General features: G+C 43.5%; 1 protein-coding gene and 2 non-coding genes across 6 annotated transcripts in view; all 3 read right to left on the bottom strand.

The window, feature by feature from the left end:
• Kiaa1958 (KIAA1958 homolog) overlaps positions 1 to 12,621 on the bottom strand; it is a 146,169-nt gene extending 133,548 nt beyond the window's left edge. For all 4 annotated transcript variants that reach the window (NM_001419541.2, XM_087659928.1, XM_087659930.1 and 1 more), the window contains 1 exon segment: positions 12,348 to 12,621. The gene's annotated coding sequence lies outside the window, so the exon portion shown is untranslated.
• Positions 12,622 to 16,201: 3,580 nt separating this feature from the next.
• LOC120103243 (U7 small nuclear RNA) lies at positions 16,202 to 16,260 on the bottom strand. The gene has a single exon (XR_015621533.1). It is a non-coding gene; the product is annotated as a U7 small nuclear RNA (small nuclear RNA).
• Positions 16,261 to 20,869: 4,609 nt separating this feature from the next.
• On the bottom strand, positions 20,870 to 20,929 carry LOC120103353 (small nucleolar RNA SNORD75). The gene has a single exon (XR_015621622.1). It is a non-coding gene; the product is annotated as a small nucleolar RNA SNORD75 (small nucleolar RNA).
• Between the last annotated feature and the right edge of the window lie 234 nt (positions 20,930 to 21,163).

Below are 21,163 nucleotides of genomic sequence, written 5' to 3'. Positions count from 1 at the left end.
AAGGACAGTCAAGGAATACAGCGACTAGAACCTCCTTGTGGGGTGTGAACTCTAAAACCCAGAACTGGTAGGATCCACAGAAGGTGGATACACACATATACATACTCAACACATACAAAACAAATCAAATTTAAAATTAAATAAGCAACACAATGTTGAAAGACATCAACTCTTGGCCAGGTGGTGGTGGTGCACACCTTTAATCCCAGCACTGAGGAGGCAGAAGCAAGTAGATCTCTGTGAGTTCAAGGCCGGGCCAGGTCTTTAGAGCAAGTTCCAGGACAGCCAGGACTACACAGAGAAACTCTGTCTCAACCCCCCACCACATCAAAAAGACATCAATTCTTTATTATAGTATTACTTCATTTTCTTGATTGTTCCTTCTTTAAAATTGGATGGATGGATGGATGGATGGATGGATGGATGGATGGATGGATGGACGGACAGATGGATATGTATCTGCAGTGCTGGGGGTAACACTGGGGGGCCTTGTGCATGAGAGGGAATACTCTACCTCACTGAGCTAACCCCAGAGCAACCGTTTTCCTACAATGGCAAGTTTAAGTATATAGTCAATTGATCTTTTTATTGGTGAACCTTTCTCAAAACTATCTAGAATCCCATATTGTTGCTTATTGTATGTAAGAAAATACTTGCTTCTCAGATCAATAGTATACTCTTAGGAAGACAGGTATGGGCTAGGGAAACGGCTTAGTTGGTAAAGTGCCTGCCTTGCACTGCAGAGACCTGAGTCTGAGCCCCAGAAACCACATTTTAAAAAACAAACAAAAAACTGGGAGAAGGTGGTGGATTTCTCTGAGTTTGGGAGCAGCCTGACCTACATAGTGAGACTGTCTGAAAGACAGAAAGAGAGGCAGGTGGGAAGAAAAAGAGAAGGAAAGAAAGTGCTGGGCATGGCCATGTGTGTGCTCGAGTGACTCTATACACAGGCACAAACAGGCAGGAGGGCCCTTGCGTCCCATCTTAGTCACTGGGAAGACACCACAACCAAGGCAACTCTTCTGAACGAAAGCAAGCCCCCAACTAAATGCTGCTCTAGTCCCAGGTCTCAACACCCTCTATATTCTGCCAACGAACAGCATGGACAGTGAAACCCTCTTCCCTGGTACCTACCTCTGTCTTGGTCACTGTTCTACTGCTGTGAAGAGACACCATGATCAAGACAACTCTTATAAAGGAAAGCATTTAACTGTGGGCTTGCTTACTGGTTCAGAGGTTTAGTCCATTATCATCATGGTGGGGAGCATGATCATAGGCAAACAGACACAGTGCTGGAGAAGTAGCCAAGAGTTCTACATCCAGGCAGCAGAAAGACCGGACTTGGCAAGAGCTTTTGAAACCTCAAAGCCCCACCAGCAGTGACACACTTCCTCTAACAAGGCTACACCTAACCTACATGAGCTTATGGAGCCATTCTTATTCAAACCACCCCTAGTGTGGCTGGCCTGCCAGTCTAGTCTACGTGCAGGCCAAGAGTGACCTTTCTTGAAACAAGGAGAGAGAGATGGTGGAGGAGCCTAAGAAATGACACCCAGAGTCATCCTCATCTCTACCATGCACACGCATCCGCGTGGGGCTCTCTCAATGTCACACACACACACACACACACACACACACACACACACGAAGCACACCAATGTCAACAGCAAAATGACCTAAAAAAGGAGAGCAACAGGGTAAATTTATAAAATTACTACTTACTTTTTTAAGGCAGGATATCTCCTTATGCAGCCCCAAGGCAGCTTCCAGCTAGAAATCCCCCTGCCTCACTGTCCTTAATGGTGGCATTACAGACATGTGCTACCACACCCGGCTTCAAAACTAATTTTTAATATGAAAGTCAACTCCTTTATGGGAGGTAGAGGTTTTATATCAATGTATACATCATTAAAGAAGTGTATATAGAAAACATACTTTGTGGTAAGACTTTTGACTGCCAGAAAGAACATAGCCAGTTGGATAAAATTTAAGTAGGATACATACAAATCAAAAATTCATGTATCAAATATGTTCACAAGTACAATATATTCATGGAGAAATGCTATTTATAAGACTACGCATCTTTCCTTATGTTCAAGAGAGAAGACACTTGCAAGACTAAGATATCAGACAATGCTTATCTTTCAAGGGCTGCTCTGCAGGGAGCACAGGGACATTTCAGCTAACATTTCATAGGTATATCTTCAAAGACTACTCAAATAAGACGGGTAAGTCAGTCAATTTAATGGACTTGTCAGTAGGGCTGATTGATGCTTTCTGGAACTAGGACTAAAGATACAAAACTTCAAAGGTAAGACACTGTCCAGAGAAAGAAAAATAATTTTAAAGGTTTCCGCTTGTTGACCTCCATTTCCAAAGGCAAACACAGGCACGCCTGCTTTACTTAAACTCATCAAGGAAATATGTCCACAAAAAAGTTAAACAGTGAACTTCCCCAAAATGTTAACCTTCACTATTGGAGAAACCCACTAATGTTGAGCTCCTAGTTTTCTGAAAATGGCCAGATAAAGTGAATTTCTAAACCAAAACTGCCATGAAAACATTAGCAAACCTGTCATTGTAAAAGAATTAAACTACCTTCAGTACTGGCTTATCATTTAGATATTAGATGTGAGATCTATATCGGATATCTATTTAGATAAACAGAAAAACTGATCATCTAGGTAGGATCAAAAGGGTCTATGTGTATGAGAGTTTAGTTCTGCTAATTTTAAAAGACAGAAGACATGAAATTTCCAAATTTTACCCTTAACAAGATAGCCCTCATTTCAGTAAAACTGTATCAACAAACAACTGATCGAGTTCTCAAGCTTCCAGGCCATCACAAAGCACCCATTCCACTAGTTCTGCTGCTGCCCTGACCTGAGAGAAACAACTCAAGGGGAGAGGATTTATTTTGGCTCGGTTTAGGGGTCTGTCCATCATGGTGGAGAGGGTTTGGCACAGCAGAGCAGCACACTTTGATGCAGCCAGGAAGCAGAGAGAAGGAACAAAGGAAGAGGCCAGAGCAGAAACACAGCCCCAGTGATTCACTGCCTCCAGCCATCTTCACCTCAAAAGTTCCCAGAACTTCCAAACATCACCATCGGCTAAGAACCAAACACTAAACACACCAGCCTAAGGCAGACACTTCATGTTCCAACCATAACACTGACTTAAGAGACCCTGGGGAAAAAAGCTGTTCATACAAGAGTCAACTGACCAAAGAGGACTGGGTGACACAAAGGAGGGACAGACACCGGGAAAGGGCAACCTCAGACAGGAGGAGAGAAGAGGCTATGTGAAAGGCTCAGTTTATCTTCCACTGTGTTCTAACATGATATGCAATCAGGAAACAATGAGTAAACATCTTCCTACTACTTCCCAACTGTTTATAACAGCCTACAACCAGATCATGGAGCATTCCAGGCATTCAAGGAGCCCCCACTACTTCCTCTAGGTAGTCACACAGACACACATACAGACACACACACACACACACAGCCTCTGGCCTGGGCTCTGGCTATAGTCTCAGGACAATATTCCCCTCAATGTCTATGCATTTATGAACTTGCTATGGCAGTAAGGCTTCCTAATATCCAGCTGACCAAAGCGGAGGAAGGAGACAAAGACATCAATACTATGAGATGTGAGTTGTTTGGTTAGCTCAATGTGACACTTTACCATGTACTATAGTGATGGTCACTGTGAAGATTCTGTTCAGGGATATTATAAATCGCGCTATACCAGTCATTCCAGTACATTTACTTTGGCAGTAAACATGTCCAAGTGGAATCGCTGAGTGCCGTGAAGCAGGCAAGTGTTTAGTTTTAGGAGAGACCACCAAACAGCTTTCCAATTTGTTTGTTCTAATTTACATTCTCGTACCAATGTATAATTCCTACAGCAATGCAGAGTATCAGTCGCTGCATTTTCTCACTTGCTAAATTTCCATCTTTTTCCATTCTAATGAGTGTACAATAGTATTCTGCTTTGACTTTTGAGTGGCCATGTTTAAAGGTACTTCACAAGGGCAATAAGGGGAAAAACCTTGAACCATGAATCTAAGACAACTTCCTATCCCTAGCACAGCAAGCTCATTCTAAAGTAAAGGCACAGCCATCTTATCTAATCTACACAAGAGAAAGAGCCAAGCTGTCCCATGAAAGGCTCCATGAGAACACTGAACAAGAACCAAATACTGAAGCCAGTAAAGGCGCACCCCAGACGCGGTACAAAGCAGGTGCCCCTGCTTACATAGGGAGCTCAAGAACAGCTTGGGCTACATGCGACCAGACAGACAGAGACAGAAGGAACAGCACAGCTGTGGTAGGGAGTGGAGGGACAGAGAGACACAAAATGCTGGAAACATTCACTGTCTAGAGGACGAAGGATGCACAAAGAAAATTCAGGATAGACTAAGAAGAAAAGGACAAAGACCAGAAACACTGAAAGGAACACGAAAGCTTGGTAGGTGGATGTCACAGAAAGACTAAAGGGACGAAAGACGGGGAACAGCCAGGCACAGTGGCTCACACCTGCTACCCCAGCACTCAGCAGAGACGGGAATTTGACTCCACAAGCTGTCTGCTGATCTCTGTATGCACAGTGTCACTCACACACACACGTGCACCTTACACACATTCAAGAATAACCTATTTATTTTTGAAGTAAAGTGGGGTGGGAGTAAAGAGATGGCATAGCAGTTAAAAGCACTTGCTGCTCTTCTAGAGGACGACTGCATGTCCCAGAACCCATGCCAGGCTGCTTACAAACTGTCTGCAACTGCAGAGCTCCAAGGGAACCAACTGTCTCCTCAATCCTTGATGGGTACCCTCACACATGTGGGGCACATGCGCGCGCGCACGCACACACACACACACACAAATAAATAAATAAGTTAATTAATTAATTAATATTTTAAAAGAGAAAGTAAAGGAGGGCTGACAAGGTGACTCAGTGGGTGCAAGCTGAGTTCAATCCCACAGTAAGAGGAGAACCTATCCCAGAAAGCTGTCTGTCCTCTGACCTCTACATGTGAAGGAACACTTCACACTTAAATAAAAAGTGTATTTTTTTTTACAAGTAAGCAAGTATGAAGACATTATTTTTAAAAATGTAATTGGCCAGATATTACAACATATTCAATCTCTGCTCAGACAGATTTGTGATTTAAAGGCTAACCTAGTCTACATAGCAAGTTCCAAGGTAGCCTTGGCTACATACTCATGCCCTGCTTTAAAAATAGAAAAGGTTTATGTTTAAAAGACAAGCCAGGGGTTGGGGATTTAGCTCAGTGGTAGAGCGCTTGCCTAGCAAGTGCAAGGCCCTGGGTTCGGTCCTCAGCTCCAAAAAAAAAAAAAAAAAAAAAAAGACAAGCCAGGATGATCTAGCATGTATAACACAGGAGCTCCCCAAAGAAAATGAAAGCGATGAAATACAACTAACACTAAAGGTTATATAATAGATTAACATAGTTGGGCTGATATAGTAAAATGCATTATATACCTGGGGGAATTAACAAGAAGCAGTTAATACTCTGACACATTCCAGTAAAAGCATTGCCCTTTCAGAGTGGGAAATGCCTTTAGGTGTATAAGCAGAGATAAAGCTGCCTATAAGAAAACCCAAACCGGAGCTAGAGCTCCATGGCACACTGCCCACACAGCACACAGGAGCGCTGGGTTCAATCCTCAGCCCTCTGTGACAACTGTCCACTTTACCCAATACAGTGGCATAAGATTCTGTAAACTATGATTTGTAACCAATTGCAATTCACAGTCTGGCTGGCCAATCAAACATCTCTTAACAGAGCACAGACAGTGCTTGTGTGTGTACATTACGTATTCCCCTGACTGCTTCTGAGATGCTCAGAAACTATAATTCAGAAGCATGACCTGAAAACCTAAGAGGGTCACTATCTGACCTCTCACACAAGTTGCCCATCACTATAGTAAAGTAACTTTATTTTAGAAGATACTTGAGCAGGGAAATATAAGAAATTAGTCAATACAAGAAATTTTATTCAATCTATACCTTTAAAGTATAAATGCATAAACAGCTTTACTTATAAAAAGCAAAAAATAGGGCTGGAGAGATGGCTCAGTGGTTAAGAGCACCCGACTGCTCTTCCAGAGGTCATGAGTTCAATTCCCAGCAACCACATGGTGGCTCACAACCATCTGTAAAGAGATCTGATGCCCCCTTCTGGTGTATCTGAAGACAGCTACAGTGTACTTATATATATAATAAATAAAATAAATCTTTTAAAAAAAAAAAAGCAAAAAATATCTTTCACATGAGTCATCTATGAGGATGTGATGACCTTCTAACCACCACAGTGCTGTCTAAGGGCTTGTGTTACACATGAAGAATGCAAACACTGCTTGTGCACATCCATGCTAGAAAGAGACCCAGGGCCTTGTGCATGGTAATCAAGTGTTGTGCCACTAGTTACACCTCACTCCCTGTAGGTATTTAACTGTAGACTTTAGAACAATTGCACAAGTTACATAAAATCTTGGAAACCGTAACTATGAATCCAGAGACTTGATTATGTACAGGAGACAGGAGTGAGGATGCAGAGAACCACTTCCTAAACTCCCGTTTAACTTAGGCGACTAACTGCAGGATGGTGCGTAACTCCCTAGAGAGCAGCACGATCGATCGTACCAAACAGCACCAAAGGAAGCATGTCCTCAGAAATCATCAATCAGCAGCATTCACACTTTCACTGACCGTGGTCACGCAGTCCTCTGGTATTCCAAAAATTTCTAATTTAACCATTAATAACAAATATGAAAAGTGTGAATAAAATAAAGCCTTTACCTACTTTACTTTTAATAGCAGAGTTGACACATTGCTCCGTAGTTGATCCTGCTACTCAGTGACAAATCAATAGGTTAAAAAGACCCTGACCCATGGAACCATGTACATTCAGGATCAAAAGTGCCAGCATGCTGGAAGGCACGTGAATGATTCAGGGGGACACCTACTCGGACATCGAAGGTATACAGCAAGAAAAGAACACTACTGTTACAACACAAAGAAATTTGACAAGATGTACAATCCCCCTGGCAGTGAGGCCCAGGGAGCAACTCTGGTCGTTAGCACAAAAAAAGCCAAACACGTCATCAGCTTCTACCTGAGCCAAATGTCCATTCCGCTGTTCAACCTGACGAAAGCCCAAGACTATGCCACACACTCAGTGATTCATTCAAATGTAAGGGCTACAGTCAGACTCCACACATCAGAGGCTAAACCAGCAGCCTTGCTATGAGAAGCCTTCGCATTTTGTAAAGGGACTGTGCTGTACTAGTCAGTTATAAAAGCACCTAGTAAAACATCTTATATTTGTATTTATTTTCAATCCCACACTCCTGTCTTACGTTTTTCTCCCCAACCTTAGACTGGAGAGAGAGAGCGCAAATATGAGGGCCTGGGCTCAGAGCCCGAGAAGTCTGGTGCAGCAGTGCACAGCTGTGATGCCGATCCCTGTGATGACGCAGAGACAGCAGGATCATGGAGCACACTGCCCTGCCAGCCAAACTGAATCAATTAAGCTCTAGGTTCAGCAAGAAATCCTACCTCAAAAAGTAAGGATGAAGAGTAACTGAAGACGACAAGCAATCTCAATCTCTGGCCTCCACAGGTGGACACAGACAGGTTCATGTCCACCTGCATGTGCACGCGCACACACACACGCACACATCACTAGGAATCACTAAACAGAACAAAGTGAGAATGTGCACAGGACTCCCAGTAAGTACAGGTAGAGGCTATGCTATGGACACATTGCATCCTCAGACCCATCTTTCAAGTCCTCACCACCAGCACCTTAGAAAGGTAACTTATCTTTGGAGCTAAGGCCTTCAAAAGAAGTAATTAAGGTAAAATAAAGTCGTATAGGTAATCTAATCCACATAATCCTTCCAGTGACTGACGTCTTTACAAAATAAAATGAAGACATAGACAGGAGAAAGAAACCAATCTAAGGAACTCAGAAGAACCCAACCATGCAGAAACCCAGACCTCCTGTTTCTACCATGAAGGATTATCAGAAATAAGCTCTTGTCTAAGCCACCCATAGTGTGATGCTGTTAGGGAAGCTATATAGAGGGAGGCCAAGTCCTGGCAGAGCAATAGTTCACAGACATCCTTAACTGGGACTGACATAGCAAGTCCCACAATAGAAAAAGAGGGGTTTAGGGGGCTGTTTGTCCAGAGACAGGGTTTTTTCATTTTAGCCCTGGCTGTTCCTGAACTCACTTTGTAGAGCAGAAAGAAAGAAAGAAAAGAGGGAGGGAGGGAGGGAGGGAGGGAGGGAGGGAGGGAGGGAGGGAGGGGATATTGGCAGTGGTTTTAGTGGAGGTCTGGCTCTCTGTAAGTTTCTTGTCTTTCCTTTGCCTACCGGCAGCTGCACTATCTGCTTCTTCATCCTGTATCTAGAGCCACAGAAGCCAGAGTTCCAGAGGGGAGTAAAAAAGAGAGGAAAGGGGTTGGGGATTTAGCTCAGTGGTAGAGCGCTTGCCTAGCAAGCACAAGGCCCTGGGTTCGGTCCCCAGCTCTGAAAAAAAGAAAAAAAAAAAAAAGAAAAGAAAAAAAAAGAAAGAAAGAGAGGAAAGTCGGTCTCTAACTTGCAGTTCTAGGGCAAAGTTCAGATAGATCAGAAGAAAATAAAAAAACAGGATTATAAATACATCAGTGTGATTTTAATGTATTTTTATAGAAGTTCCTCTAATTCTTTTAAGTTTTTAAAGTTCTGTTTCATGAGAAGTTGCATAATTTTTTTTGAAATATACATGTTACTTCCTTCTAGGTATAAAAATATTCCTGATGTTCTACACCCTGCCCCTTTGTTCTCTACATGATTTGAGAGTGTAAGAACAGGTTTCTGAAATACATTGCTGTTGTCACTTCAGCAACAACCTCAGGTACCAGCATCTCTAGTATGAGATAACAAGATCTCCCAACTGCTTCAAGTGTAAGACTTTGCAAAACAAACGAACACTACTGGGGAGCCTGCCTTTCTCCAGAGAAGCCTCGGTGGGTGTCGCACTGGATACAAAACAAAATCCCCAAATTTGCATTTTTCACTACTTTTGCTTTCTTGACCTTTATTTGAATTTGAGACTAAGCTTTACCAAACAACAGAATTTACACAGTCACTAGCCAACCACAGTCCTCATTATGGAATCTATGCAGTACATTTGTTTCCTAGGAAACCGACCAGAGCACAGACAGAGTGCAATTTCAGACTAGCCAAAGAATTCTCCAATCATGCTGGTAAATAAAGTCCATAAATCAACTAATCAGAAGCAAACTCAAGAAGTATCACAGAACAGCTAAGCTCTGTGGAAACTCAAAAGGGGGGGGGGGGGAGTGGGAGAGCCAGCGGGTAAGAAACCTGTGGGGCTTCTTCGGGTACCATGTAGATCCCTCAAGTAAATATTATGAGCAGGTTTCTTTATAAACACAAACTGTCATAAAATAAAACTGTTCCAAATAAATGGCTTCTCTCCAACCTTCAGCTTCTTTATTTGACAGTATTTAGGAGGGAAAGCGTCTTCTGAGCCAGCCTCATACATCTGGTACCAGGACATTAATCCAAGAATGAATTCTGCATGTCAGCAAGCAGCATGGGCTTGTGCTCTTAGCGCAAAATGACAAGACCTGCAATGAGTAGTTCTTATCACTCCTCTCACCAGGCCACAGAGGATTGGGGGGGGGGGGGCCTCGAGGAGGTAGGGGGTTGGGGGGGGAGGTGCGGAGGTAGGGGGGGGGGGTGTGTGCTACCGGGACATGGACACAATCACACCAAAAGTCATCATAGGAAAGGGCAAGACCAAAAGTTACAGGTCTCTAGAGAGCAAATCTGTTACCTCCCAGTTTTCTATTTTATTACCATAGTACCAAGCATAGGGAAGTTCTGAAAAAGCCTGTAGACTTTTAGGTCTCCCAGATTTAACTAAGGACAGCTTAGTATAGCTTAGGAAAACAAAAGCCAGCTAAATGGCAACTTTGTTTTAAAGGCCAACTGATACAAAATTTTTGCAAGGAGCATTTATTTGTTGTAAGGTTAAAAAAGAAAACGAAACCCATCAGGATAAAGAATTAATGTAAGCGCCTGCACAGACATCAACTGAACAAAAGGGAAACAAGTAAAAATACATATAAGCCACTCTGGAATGCTTCTGATTACACCACTGTTAAGTTAAACAGAATGAAAACATTAACATGGACACACCAGTCAGAAAGAAATGAGAAGGCAAGGTATTGTCTCCCAGCCAGCACAGATAAAGGCACTGAGTGCTGATCCCAGGCTTTCCCTGCACAACCCTGGCTCTGTTAACCTCCCCCCATCTCACAGAGATGCTTTGTTCAGTCTTATCACAGCCACTGACCACTGACTGCCTAACAGATACACAGAAATCAATTCAGTTTGCTAGCCTGTCTTCTGCAGTATTTCAACCAGTGCCAAAGAGATGCAACTCTGAGGCTGTTCTCGAACTCCCTGTCCCTGATGATACCAGACCCAATTCAACTCCTCTTTAACCTATCTATAAGGGAGGGCAGAAAGGTTTAGGCCAGGGTGGACCAGAGCAACAAACACAGAGTTGATCCTTTGTGTAGTTTAAATCCATTTAACTAATCTAGACCGGAAGTCACAACAAAACCTGATCAACTATGGTTAATGTAGCTGCCTCCAAACATAAATCCTGTACAAATGTATAGTCTGATAACTTATAAAAATTCAGTATACAATATCATTAACATAATGTAACTGGGGCAGGAATCTAGGATAAATTTTTTTCTCACAAAAAGTCACTTTTTAAAGCTTATTAAAGTCTTTTATAATAAAAATAGGGTACTTGAATAAAGGTGCATTGAACTATATTTTTTTTGAATCTTTAACAATTTAATAGGAATTTAAAGAGCTTTCATCTATATTATTTTTCCCTTCAAATTTAGATTTTTTTTTTAAAGGAATCTTCCACTTTCTCCAAATGGCTAGCATTGTTCAGTGCTCCTCAAAACTACTAAAAACGAATCCAAAAACCACTCCCAGGTAACAGTCAGACTTAAGTATGCCAATATGAATTCTCACAGTCGACAAAAATAAAGTTTCTAAAAGTGAGGAAAAAACAGATTAACATAGGACATAAACCCGTATCTACATAGAAAACATGAGTCTATGAAATGAACTTTATGAATGCTTCCTGGACTTCATTTATCATTTGATCATATATGAACATATAGCAGCTGTTCACGAAGTTAGCCAGCTAATCAAATAAGAAAAATCAGAGCTGCCACCTAACACCTTTCAAAACACTGTATCTAACAAGCAACCAACCCAATCCTTGGTTTGTATGCACGGAATACATAGTTGCTTCATGTAAAATAAGGAAATACCGGTGGGAAAATCACTTCTAACATCACGTTTTCTTCACATGCTATGAAAGAAAAAAAAATCTCTCTTAAAACGGAAAACAAAGGTTTTAGCCCGCATGGAAAGACTATCATTGTGTTTTACTCTCTGATGCAAGCCCTACCGTAAAAGCTGTCACTACAGGGCACTCCGATTAATTGTTTAATTGGTAGACTACTCTATCAGTGATAATCCTAACGACCACGAGAAAAAAACTTTACTCCAAAACTTCAAAACAAAAATAAATACAAGTGGTTTTTTTAAATCAACCATGTTCGATTTTCTCCATTTAAGTCATTACCTGACCTTTACATTTTTTAATTAAAGACAGCTGTAAGAAAACCACATAAACCACATATTTTTGTTTGTTTGTCTGTTTGTTTGTTTGTTTGTTTGATCTGACGTGTTGCTGGTCAGCTCAACCTCCTCTCTCCAGGACACTAGATATCTTGATCTATTTGATAAAAACACAAATCACTGTGCGCAGCCTCAGACTCGGGGGAGCGTTTGGGAGAGAACCCTCCTCCGTTAGAAACAATAAATAAGGGAGCAAAGCGCCGCACGTTCCTTTACACGCCCCACACGCACCTCCCGGTAACTCCCGACAACCAAGCTAGTCCGGCAGAGCCCCGAGGCGCCTTACCGGTCTGCAACTAGCTGGACAGACCGTTCCTCCTCCGTCCCGCCCTCCTGCCCGGCTCCGGGACGCCGGCGCACCGACAGTCCCCGCCAAGACGCCGCGGGCCGCGAACCCGTGCGCGCCGGTCTCTGCGCCCGCAGACCCCTCCGCCCCTAGCGCCCTCCCGCCTCGCCAGCCCGGAGCAGACAAAAGGAAGGTTCTGAGGGTCACGGCGCGGCCGCCCACACACAAAGGCCCCGCGCTCGCCTGCTCCCCAGCCCTGAGCGGGCTCTCACCCACCTGCAGGTGTCTGTGCGTCTGTCCATAGGAACGCGGGCGGTGGGGCCTGCGAGAGCCCGGCGGCCCGAGCTGGACGGGGAGGGACGGCGGGACGGAGGACGGCAGCACCACGGCCGGAGGCCCCGGGGCCGGAGTCGGTGAAGCGGGAAGGGTGCCCCGCGGGCTGCGCGGCGGGTGACGGCGGTGGTGCGGTGGGGGCGCGGGCGCCAGCCTGGCTCGGCCACCGGCGCGCGCCGCTCCGTGCGCCCCGGGCTCCGCGCGCCCGGCTTGGAGCGCGGGGGCGGGGCCGCGCGGGGCGGGGCCGGAGAGGGGCGGGGCGGGGGCTCGGACCCCGGCTTCAGCCGGCACCGGAAGCGCTCCGCAGGCGGCGGGACCTACAGGAAGTGTGTAGCGACGCCCGCGGAAGGCACTCGACCCGCGGCGCTCGCTACCCTACCAGGGCGCGGGCCAAGCTCTTGCCACCGATGCGCGCAGCCCGGAGCCGGCGGAGTTCAGCCCCCGCCGCTCCGACAGGTACAGAACCCACGGTCTCTGCCACTTTCCACGCATGTGGGCTGTCCCGGTCTCCAAGCACTTCCTAAACACTTGAAGTAAGCATAGCCTGATCGCTTTAGAGGTGTGTGACAGACACCTCAGCCAGAGCTGTGCCAGGTGGCCTGGGACCCACAATGTACTTACTCCATAGTATCCTAATGCCCCACCGCATCATACCTACACACCCGAAATAAACTGGAATTCTCGGGGAAAAAAAAAGAATGCTGCAGGGTGTTAAAGATTCTACAAGGCTTAATAATTTAACTTCATGACTGTGAAGAGTTAAAATGTTGCAGACCAGAGCTAAATTAGCTTGGGCATTTTTAGTTCCTTTGGGAGGCATGTATTGCCTACCCATCAAACTTAATACCCTCATGCCTTAGGAAAACCTTTACTATGTCTTTTTAGCAGTGGCTGGAGGGACAGCTCAGTGGTTAAGAGCACTGGCTGCTCTTCCAGAATACCCAAGTTTGATTCCCAGCAGTAGTTTACAACAGTCTGGAGCTCAGTCCCTACAGTACTGAGACAGTGGTGCACAGACATACACGCAGGCAAAACCACCATTAATAATAAGAAGAAATGTATTGTCAGCTGACTACTGGCTTCCACTGAGTCGAAAGCTACAAGTCTCATCAGTACCTGAAACCTGTGGCCCACTTTGCTGTAATCCACTGACCTGCAGTCCCTGCATTTGATAAATGCCTTGATTTTAGGGACTTTCTTCTGTAACTAATTTTTAAAAAGCTAATGTAACTACTTCCACAGTGGAGCACGACTCTCAGGGCAATATGAATCCATGTTGCTGGACCACCTTTCTTATTTGGCTCAAGAATAGACTCAGGGCTGAAGTTTCGAATCTACACACTCATCCCACCTAGGGAGTGGGGCCGTTGTAACAGCTAAAACTCTCAGACGGATGCTCTGGTACACAAGGGCCTGAAGGCTACTTAACACATGTCACTACTGAGGCAAGGCTGTACGTTTAAAAACCTTTTCATAGCACCTACCTGCTACGTTTGTGTCAAGACTTAGTGGGTTGTTAATTCAGGTAATCCTAAGAACGCCACAAAGCTGGTGCTAGTAACATTGCTCTTCTATGGAAAATTAGCTACAAGTTTTAATTGTTTTTATGTGTGTGGGTGTTTTGCCTGCATGAGTATCTCTGTACCAGGGATGCCCTTGGTGCCCTCCCAGGCCAGTAGAGGGTGTCAAATGGGAGCTCCCTTGTGGGGGTTGGAAATCAAAACCCGGTCCTCCTGAAGGGCAACTAGTGATCCTAACCACTGAGCCATCTCTCCAGCCCTGTGTTTTCAGGTACATACTGAGAAGTGATATTGCAGTTTATAAGATGATTATAGTGTTAGTTTTCAGAAACCGAGGCTTAGAGAAACTAAAAAATCTTGAGTACATAGATTGTTATTAGAGCTCAGATTCATCCAAAGCAGTCTGGCTCCAGACTCCCTTTTCTCCTCACAGCCCTGAGTCCTTTCTGAGACATTTATAATGGCAGGAAGTTATTTAGAAATAACCTGGTCAGCCTTAGGTGCTATCCACATGTTGGGCTCACTCCTCCTATGACAGGAAATCTCAGCCATTCCTACCGCTGGGGTAGGTGAGAGATGAGAATGTAGGAGATTGTAAATGAAGGATCCAGGGTCATCCGGACATCAGATAACTTCAATTGCCCATTAGTCAGTTCTTTCCTGCACCGCAGCCTCCACCAGCCCTCACAATCCTGAAGAGTTTAAGGCTGACATTCCTTTTTTAAAGCAGCAATTATCGTTATTTTTTTAAGGATTTATTTCCTTTTATTTATATGAGTACACTGTAGCTGTCTTCAGACACACCAGAAGAGGGCATCGGATCTCTTTACAGATGGTTCTGAGCCACCATGTGGTTGCTGGAGATTGAACTCAGCCCTTTGAACGAGCAGTCAGTGCCCTTAACCTCTGAGCCCTCTCTCCAACCCGACATATTTTCTTAATGTAGTTTATTTTACATGTATTTTGCCTGTGTTTGTCTGTGTACCCTATGCAGGATGGCCCACTGAGGTCAGAAAAGGCATTGGACCTGGAGTTAGAGACCTTTGTGAGCCGCCATGTAGGTGCTGGGATCAAAGCTGAGTCCTCCCCACAGCTGAACCACCTCCCCCACCCCACAGGCTGATGACGATCTTAAATCTGTACATTGTCAACGCTCTGGTGCCAGCTAAATAAAAGCATTTATGTAAATGCTGTGACTCAGTGAAATGTACACGAAGTAAGGCAGAAGGCCTCACACAGTTAACTGCTGCATCTTCCTAAAATGTGCTCCTGTGGAGAAATCAGAACCCTTACGTGTTGCTGATAGAAGAAGGTACAGCCAGTACATAAAACAAAATGGCAGATCCTCAAAAGACAAAAAGTTAGAGTATAGGAACTAGTGATCTCACCTCCAGGTATGTGTCCGAAAGACAGAGTCTTAAAGAGGTGTCGGTGTCAGTGTCCCAAGATGTGAAGCAGCCTAGATTTCCACTGAGAGATAAGGAATAATGAAAATGCAAATATTATCCATCTGTTAGTCTTGTTCCACATCCAGTGTGAACCTGGAAGACAGTGTTCTGAGTGAAATAAACCTATTACAAATGCTGCACACCTGTAATTCCAGCACTGGGGAGGCAGAGACAGCCTGGTCTACAGAGTGAGTTCCAGGACAGCCAAGGCTACACACACACACACCTGTCTCAAAAAAACAAAAATCAAAACAAAAGTGTGCAGAGGACTAGGTCCGATTTGGGGGTGGGGGGAGGTAATCTGGAAGCAGTGAAAACAAACAACTCAAATTCAAATTGTGGGGCCAAGATGGCGGCCTGTGTCCAGCTAAAATGGCTTTCCAGTATGCTTTCCCTCAATATAGATGTTGTGCTCAGCTCTAAACAGCTTTTTCTTGCTATTCAAAGAAAACTCTCTGGTTGAGACAGCTAGCTTTCTGCTTTCTCTTTGCTAGTAAATAATTCTAGAAGCTCTCTGGGGTAGCTCAATGGGTTTTCTGACCAAAGTCAAAAACACTACTATAAAAAAAAAATCTTGGATCTTCTAACCAAGTCAAAAATCCTGTTAGAAAAATTCTTTTTTTTTTAGATTTATTTATTCATTTATTATATATAAGTATACTGTAGCTGTCTTCAGACACACCAGAAAAGGGCATCGGATCTCTTTACAGATGGTTGTGAGCCACCATGTGGTTGCTGGGAATTGAACTCAGGACCTCTGGAAGAGCAGTTGGGTGCTCTTAACCGCTGAGCCATCTCTCCAGGCCTAGAAAAATTCTAAAAGTAACTCTTGGGTTTTCTGATCAAAATCATAAAGCCAGAAAAATTCTTAAAGAGCTGTAGTCACTCTTCAGACAGCCTTCTCTGGCTAGCTGCTAGAAAACATTCTAAATGCTTGGCGGCTCTCTAAGTAATTCTTAGGATTTCTTTTTTTTTTTTTTTTTTTTTTTTTTTTTTTTTTTTTTTTGGTTCTTTTTTTCGGAGCTGGGGACCAAACCCAGGGCCTTGCGCTTCCTAGGTAAGCGCTCTACCACTGAGCTAAATCCCCAGCCCCAATTCTTAGGATTTCTGACCAAAATTGTTAGGGAAAAAAACTCTAAAAGAGCTACAAAAATTCTAAAAGAGCTGTACTCAATCTCCATGGATTTTCCAACGAAAATCAGAAATCCTGTTAGAAAGAAGTCTTGAACTGTATTTGTTCTCCAGAGATCTCCAGATAGCTCAGCTCACACTAGAGAAAACATTCTAAAAAAAAAAAAGAACTGTTATTGCTTTGTTAGCTCACCTCCTGCAGACCAAAATCCCAGATTTTATTTACATATCAATTCATTTATCCCAGGTTCCCTCTTGACCATCCGGTGAATCTGCATTCTGTGACTTTAGTCCCTTGACTCTTAGGAAAAGGACAAGTACATTTTTTTTTCCTTTTTTAACATTGCAAAAGAATTCAGAGATCACCGGCTTTTGTAAATTTAGCTGGTGGGAGCTTATCCTTAGATTACCATTCACACCTGGACTAAATTAGCTCTGTCCCAGGCTGATCCAGAACCCCCGAATCTGCCTGCATTTGTAATCATCAACACCAACAAAAAAATTTAGTGGGTGGGGTCTCACCTTTCCATCACCACTCCCTAACTCTCTTCATCTCATCCCTTCGCATCTTCCTGACACGGTGGCCCATAGCACAGCTGCCTCTGTTCCTTTACATCTGTGAAGCTCCTTATAGAATTCATATTGCATCCTTATAGTTTAGCACAGTTGAGAAATTATATATTTTCCAACTCATGTTTTTAGGGTTCTTTTCCACAGCCGTAGAGGCTGTCCTAAAGGTTCCAGGTGTTTACCATTTTGCTATGAATTTAGCCACACCTTTGCCTCCTGGACTTACTCTGTCTCTGATTACCATGGAGTTATTAATGTTAACAGGGAGGACATTCCTCAGAGGATCATGAAAACATGTACATTATTATACAAACAAGCCTTATGCCCACAACAGCCATCAGCACTTGTGGAGGCCCATGACTGCTGGCCCTGTCCCAGGGGCAGGAACTGAGAGGCCACACCTACTTCATCTGTGACTAGCCTCCATCTTAAAAGAAAAAAAAAAAAAAAGACCTGAGAACTTGGCCCACAGCCTTACCCAAGCTGCACCCAGGAAGGACCCCATGGCTTGTCCTTGGCCAGAGTCACTCCCTAGCTATTTCCTAGCAACAGTCAACCAAAGATTAGTCTGATTGTTTCAGATGTACTTTCAGACCATTTGTGATTGTATACGGTCTTGCTTCAGAGCACCCACCTTTCAGCTCACAATAGACATTCAACTAAATGCTTGCCAGAATGGACACCCCCTTCACTTGCTTCCATTTTCTATAAAACCTTGTCCCAGTGAGAGTTTGCTTCACCAAACCATCCTGTGGGCTAGTGGCTAGTAAGCCCAAATTATAATAAAGAGACCCTAATGTGATTACATTGCTGGAGTCAGCTCCTGGCTGGCCTTTTGTACTCTCAAATGAGGCACAACAGAACCATGTCATTCTATCCCTACCAAAGCCATGCCAGAATCAACAAAAATGGACAAATTCTAAATGATCCCATGTTCCTGAGAGAGCTGACATTGCCCAAATCGTGTGAAAAGGCAAAATAGGAACTTATAGGTCCTACTCTCAAGCATAGTTAACATTGACATTGCAATACAATACTGCCTACAAAATCCATGCTTAAGAATGCACAATTGAGTGTGTGCGCGTATGCATGTGCGTGTGTGTGTGGTGTGTGTGCGTGCGCGCATGCAATATACATATATACATACATACATACATATATACATACATAGTACAGATTGCATTAAAAACAAAATCTCAGGTTAAGTGAGTGAGTGAAGGTGTTTGCCTTTAAGCATGGCAACCTGAGTTCAATCCCAAACCCACAGGGTGGAAGAAGAGATCCAATCCCTTTAAGTTGTCCTTGGACCTCCATATGCATACCACACACGGAACACACAAAGTAAATATTACAAATGTAAATCTCAGGGCAGGAGGGGGGTGTAGTGGTGAGGAGTACTTCCTACACTTCCAGAAGACCCAAGCTCAGTTTTAAGCACCTACATCCTATGGCTCACAACACCCGCAGCTCTACTCCAAGGGATCCAGCGCACCTTTCTAGACTCCATGAGCACCCAGCCACACCAGAACATACATATGCAGATGCATACACATAAATAAGAAATTTAAATATATTTAACACAACCAATATATCTTAAAAGTAATTGAGAAACTAAGTTTTATATTCTACTTTTGCCACAATTAACTGTATGCATTTGCTATTAAAAACAGTCATTCTATATACCTATTTGCCCCAAAGCACTTGTGGATTCCTGACCTGCAACATAAGGAACAAGAAACCAAGCAATGAGAAGCTGCTGCTTCAGAAAATATTGTAAAAGAGATTATCTTTAGCTCTCTCACGGTACTGGATAGTTTTATGTCAACTTGACACAAGCTAGGGACATCTAAGAGGAGGTAGCCTCAATTGAGATAATTCTTCCATAAGACTGGAATGTAGGTCAACTTGTAAGACATAGACATTTTTTTTAAAGATTTATCATTTATTATATATAAGTACACTGTAGCTATCTTCAGATACACCAGAAGAGGGCATCAGATATCTTTACAGATGGTTGTGAGCCACCATGTGGTTGCTGGGAATTGAACTCAGGACCTCTGGAAGAGCAGTCGGGTGCTCTTAACCACTGAGCCATCTCTCCAGCCCCAACATTTTTTAAATTAGTGATTGATGTGGGAAAGTCCAGCCTACTATGGTAGGGCCATCCTGGGACGGGTGGTCACAGGCTCTGGAAGAGGCAGGCTGAGCAAGCCATGAGGAGCAAGCCAGAAAGCAGCACCCTCCATGGCCTCTGCATCAGCTCCTGCCTCCAGATTCCCGCCCTATTTGAGTTCCCATCCTGACTTCCTTTAATGATAAACTGTGGTGTGTGTGTGTGTGTGTGTGTGTGTGTGTGTGTGTGTGTGTGTGTGTGTGTGTGCCAAATAAATGCCTTCCTCCCTAGCTTGCTTTTGGTGTTTCATCACAGCAATAGTAACCCTAAGACACCAATGGAAAGAGTTAGGTGGTTCTGGTCAAATACCTCTCAGTGTCTCAACTGAGGCTGTTTATGAACCAAATTGTCTTGAGAAAAATCAGATCAAACTGGTCCCACCAATGTCTACAACTCAGCCTTGAACTACTTCCATCCCTGGTTGATGAAGTTCCAATATTCTGTCTGCAAAAAATAAATCTTTGGTGGAGGAGCTTTTTAAAAAAATTTAATACATAATATCTGGTACCATATATATGACAAGGAAAAAAGATTAAAAACCAAAATGAAAAAGAGGACTATCAAAACATATACACGTCCCAGATGTCCTAGTCATTAGATAGAACCCTTAGAATAGCTGTGATCAATATACATACATGACAGAATGGAGGCTTTGAGTACATTAGGACTTTAAAATAACAAAATAGAGTCCACTGGGGACATATAAACCAAAAACCACAATAGGATGCTATGGTAGTTTTGAATATGCTTGGCCCAGGGAGTGGGACTATTTGAAGATGTGGCCTTGTTGAGGTATGTGTGTCACTTTAGTCCCAGATCCCTGGAAGCCAGTCTTCTAGCAGCCTTCAGATGAAGATGTAGAACTCCCAGCTCCTCCTGCACCATGCCTACCTGTACACAGCCATGCTCCCACCTTGATGATAAATAATAGACTTAACCTCTGAACCTGTAAACCAGCCCCAATTAAATGTTGTTCTTGTAAGAGTTGCCATGTTCACAGCCGTAAAACCCTAAGACAGAAGTTGGTACCAGGAGTTGGAGTACTGTTATAATAGACCGGACCATGCTTTTGTGCAGAATGTGGATTTGGGAACTTTGGATTTAGAAAGCAGTGGAATCCTTTAAGTGGGGCTTAATGGGCTATCCTAGTGAAAACATGGAAGACTTTGTTGCTGAGAGTGATTTGAGTTGGGTAGACCTAGCCCAAGAGGTTTCAGTGGAGAAGAATTTCAGTATGTGGCATAGAGACTGTTTTTGTCATATTTTGGTGAAGAATGTGACTGCTTTTTGCCATTGGCAGAAGAATCTGCCTGAGAATAAGTGAAGAGATTTAGATTAATTGCTTTGAAAAAGGAAGTCTCAAAACAGCCTGGTGTAAATTCTGTTGTGTGGTTACTAAAGTCCTTTTTTAATTTTTTTTAAGATTTATTTATTTATTATATATGAGTACACTGCAGCTGTCCTCAGACACACCAGAAGAGGGCAATCAGATCCCATTACAGATGGTGTGAGCCACCATGTGGTTTCTGGGATTTGAACTCAGGACCTCTAGAAGAGCAGTCAGTGCTCCCAACCACTGAGCCATCTCTCCAGCCCCTAAGCATCACTCTTTTTTTTTTTCAAAGCCTCAGAAGTGTTTTTCAGAAATCCCTTCTGTCCACTATTCTCATACCATCATTGGCTTTATGTGCATTATGTTTTTGAGATACACCACTGACCTACCTGCCTGTGAGATTCCACCAGATGTCCCATCACAGAGGTCCACAGAGCCATTCCTGCTCAGCTTCACCTCACAGCTCCCAAAGCAAGCATCACTCTTTTTTTTTTCAAGTGTTTTTTTTTAAATATTTTATTTATTTATTATATATTATGATTACACTGTCGCTATCTTCAGACACACCAGAAGAGGGCATCAGA

This window comes from Rattus norvegicus, chromosome 5 (genome assembly GCF_021556685.1).
Source record: "Rattus norvegicus strain SHRSP/BbbUtx chromosome 5, alternate assembly SHRSP_T2T, whole genome shotgun sequence".
NCBI lineage: Eukaryota > Metazoa > Chordata > Mammalia > Rodentia > Muridae > Rattus > Rattus norvegicus.
This window is presented reverse-complemented; position numbering and strand designations above follow the sequence as displayed.